Raw genomic sequence first — 4,410 nt, forward strand, 5'->3', positions numbered from 1 at the left:
GTGCCCAGTTCTGGGCCCTTCATGACAAGATATTGAGGTGCTGGAGTGTGTCCAGAGAAGGGCAACAGAGCTGGGGAAGGGTCTGGAAGATGAATCCTATGAGGAGCGGTTGATGGTACAAGGGTTGTTCAGTCTGGAGAAGATAAGGCTCAGGGGAGACCTTATCTCTCTCTATAACTCCCTGAAAGGAGGTTGTGGCCAGGCGGGGGTCAGCCTCTTCTCCCAGGCATCCAGCAATAGGACAAGGCAAAATGGCCTCAAGTTGTAACAGGGGAGGCTCAGGTTTGACATCAGGAAGAATTTCTTCACTGAAAGGGTGGTTAAGCATTGGAACAAGGTCCCCAGGGAAGTGGTGGAGTCACCATCCCTGGAAGTGTTAAAAAAATGAGTAGGCGTGACACTTGGTGATATGGTTTAGTGGGCATGGTGGTATTCAGTCAAAGGTTGGACTTGATGATCTTGAAGGTTTTTTCCAACCTTAATGATTCTATTATTCTATGATTCTAAACAATTGTTGGGGGGTTTTTTATATTTTTCCTTGAAGTTGCTGTCTATCTGACCAGGTGCAATGCAGTAGTTAGACTAGCAAATCACATTCATAAAAGCTAAATGCTAGGATCTCATGTTCTCTGAGCAAGGAAAATACACTGGATAGTCGATTAGTGGGATTTGGGGTCATAAGCCAGCAAACACACATTGTAAGCACATGCCTCTGTAATGTTCCTCTGTAGAATATTTCACAAGAACACTCTGAGTTTTATTTCCATTTTAATTACACAAATAAATCCTCAAAACTATTAGTGATGGAGGGAAAGTATAAGAAAATCAAAAATAAATTAATTTGATTCCTGTGTGCTGGCAGTGGGGCAACTATGAAGGCAAGTTAGGGAAAAACTCAGGTGAAGTCAAATAGAGCCTGTTCTCTAGTTCAGGGACTGTAGACAGTGGTTATGAAAGGCATGTGCCTTGTTCATGGATTGGAGGCTAATTCTGACTCCTCTATTTCCATTCCTGCAATCCCTCAAAAAAAAAAAAAAAAAAGGGGAAGTACTGCATAGCTTTTAAAGCATTCAAAGGGCAATCTTAGAGATTTTTGCAAACTGTTGTAATTGTTATAAAACAACTTTGAATGAGAAATGCAGCATACTTTCATAGCCTCCTGAACAATCCTGGTATTTTTCTTTGCTAAGACACAAAGCTGGAATCCTGTTAAGCATCACTGAGTAGTTGCAAGACAGAATAAGCATGCAACAGATAGTCTCCACTTTTTCAGTACCTAAATTTGGTTTGAGAGTGCTGCTAAGGATATTAAAAAAGTGCTGAATCCAGTAGACAGACTGTTGCGGATAGGTAAAATCTTATAAAATGAAGGCCTTGTTACCCTTGTAAAATCATGGTTCACTTCTGTTACTTCAGCTAAGTAGAAAAGGATTCTGGGTAATGACTCAGATGGAATAGATGTGGAAAACAAGTTACATAACTGTAGAAAACAAGTTCTATAACCATCACGTGTTTACATTGTGGTTTATGATGGTTGGTTGAATTATATTTGTTTGGCTTTAATGGAATATTACTGACAAAGGCCTAATTTCTTAAAAAGGCCTGATTTTGGCAATAAACGAGCTCCCTTTTGCACCTGCCTAAGGACTCTGCATTGCTTCTTACACCAACAGACAGACCAATGCATTTCTCCTTCCTGGTCCCTGAAGGCCAGCCTGGTATACTCTAAGACTTGGGAGGTCTTTCTGTCCCAGTCGGATGGATGTGGTTGCTGTTTCTGTTTGCAGGTCTGGCCAGTAGTGAGGCTGAGCATGTATTCCAGAGAGACACATACACATTCATGTGATACTAACACAGGTGGCCATACAGTATAGTAGACGGAGCAGTGCCTTTAGCAGCACTCAAACACTACCAGAATGCACAAAAAATATTAAGTATTGAGTGTCAAATCCTGTTCATCTCTGGCTGATCAGGACTGAAATTCACTAATGAAAACACACATCCTCACTTTCGACTCAGAAGCACACGCACATTCATGGATACCTTGAATATCAGCATAGGCTATCCCTGACACAAGCAAGAGAGTTGTGTTAGGAATACAGAATACAGGAATACACTAGGAATGCACTAGGAATACAGAAGCTGTAAAAAGGTATAACAGGGGTATAAAAGAAAAGGCAAAAATCTTCATGGCATCACTATAAGTCCATCCAATATCATGCCTGGGCCCCTTACCTGATGTGCAGGGTCTCCTTTGACCAACTACCCCAGCTTGATACTCAATAGCAAACAGATGCATGCACTCAAACACTTGTTTCACAAACACCCCCACAGTCATGGAGCCCTTGTATATTAGCACAGGTTTTCAGTTCACCTAATGTCCATGCCTGCCTCTCCTCTGCCTTCCCTTGCCTAGCCACTGTCGAAGACCACGAGCCTTTCCAGATGCAGGTCTTCTACTTGCTGACTAGTTCAGCTTGATGTTTGCTAGCAAATTACATATATGCACAGGATATTGATTTTTATAAGAAGCACCTGCTATTGCTTCAGTCTGTATTTCATGTATTAGATTATGTAACACACATTATATATATATATATAAAATGATTACTGATAAACAAAGAAATTATAATGGCAAGATATAACATTAAATTCAGAGCATTCATTGTGAGGGATACAGGATGTTTTGTTCACTAAAAATTAAGTAGCAGGAAGTCAGCTGCCTAGATCTAGATGAAAGCCAGATGTAAATATGTGCTTGCCTAATCCCTATCTGTACTTGCTTAATCAGCTTTTAGTTCCAGGAATTACCATATAAGGAGGGGTCAACCAAAGGACACTAGAGGATGACTACTAGCCTTCATCCTGCGACCACCAGAAGGCAGAAAAAGACCCCCTAGCAACAGGTCACACATGCGCAGAGTACCATGGAAAAGACACGTCGACCGGAAAAGAGACTGTATAAGAAGGAACTGAAACTTGCAGGGGGCGCGGCAGTTGGTGGAGCGGAGACTCCCCTGCCGCCCAGCGCTGTATTTGCCTTTGCCTTGTTTGCTTGCTGTTAATCAATAAAATTGTGATTGGCAGATTCAGTCTCGGAATTTATTACATTCATGGTAGTTGGGGACAATCCAATAAGTCACTTTCCTTGTGTTGTTATCAGTCTGTGTAGGTCAGGATGTTCTCCACCCCTTGAGTGTTAAAATCAGAGAAAGATGAGATGCAAATCAGGAACAAAGAAAAGCTTGTGGAGGTAGTTTCTTGGTTACAGTGACTGGAGGAGTTCAATAGATGGTCAGCGACTCCTTTCACTTCCATTCACGCTTCTTAGTTCGGTGTTCTTTTTCAGTGAGGCTCAGTATTTCACATATTCTTGCTCAACATGTCAAGTGTTAGACAATTCAACAATAACCCGAATAAATATACAAATACTAATTAGTATTTTAATACTATGCAAACAAACTTAAATAGAATAGTCATCCATCCTTCTGAGACCCTTTAGAAGAAATGGCTATTGTCGGGGCCCTCCGTACCCATAAAACTTCCCCCGGTGCCTAGAGATAGCCCACTGGGGTTTATGTTAGATAATTGGAGACATTACCCTAGCACAGGGGGTAAGGATAAAGCTAAAATGATTCACTATTGTATAGAAGTATGGGGTGGGAAGGAAATTTCCCAGGGTGTCTTCTGGCCTATATTTGGATCATCTGAGGGATGGGTAAAGCAGAAACTTAACATTTGGATAAATACAAAAACTCCTTTTAGTCAGGAAGAGAGTGATTATGCTAGCGTTTGGGCGACAACACCTGAGGGCGAGGTGCTCCTGTTTCCCCTTAAGGAAGAAGGGCGAAAGAAAGATAAGAATAAGGAAGAAGACATTCCTTTGATCCCTCCTCCCTATATACCCCCTCAGGATCCCCAACCCCCAAATGCACCTCTAATAGAACCCCAGGGAGTGGGAGGTAACCCCGAGCCCCAAGAGGAGGAACAGGGACCTATGACTAGGGGCAGGGCCAGACAACATAACCTATACCCATTGAGGGAAATGCCCATGGGAGGCCCGGGTCCTCAACCCACAATAGGGTTCATCTCAGTACCCCTTAGTTCTGGAGATGTACGGGAATTCAAGAAGGAGATGGGGAACCTCCTGGAAGATCCACTGGGGGTGGCGGAGAGGTTAGACCAGTTTCTGGGGCCCAATATATACACTTGGGGTGAGTTACAGGCCATATTAAATATTCTCTTTACGGCCGAGGAAAAGAATAAAGACAAAAAAAAAGGAAGAGACACCCACAGAGTGGTTAGAGCGCCTGAGAAAGAATCTGCAGATGTACTCGGGTTTAGACCCCGAAACACAACTAAGACAGGCATTGTTGAAGACACAGTTTGTGGCTAAATCATGGGAAGATA

Source organism: Corvus brachyrhynchos, unplaced genomic scaffold (assembly GCF_000691975.1).
Source record: "Corvus brachyrhynchos isolate BGI_N302 unplaced genomic scaffold, ASM69197v1 scaffold965, whole genome shotgun sequence".
Lineage (NCBI taxonomy): Eukaryota > Metazoa > Chordata > Aves > Passeriformes > Corvidae > Corvus > Corvus brachyrhynchos.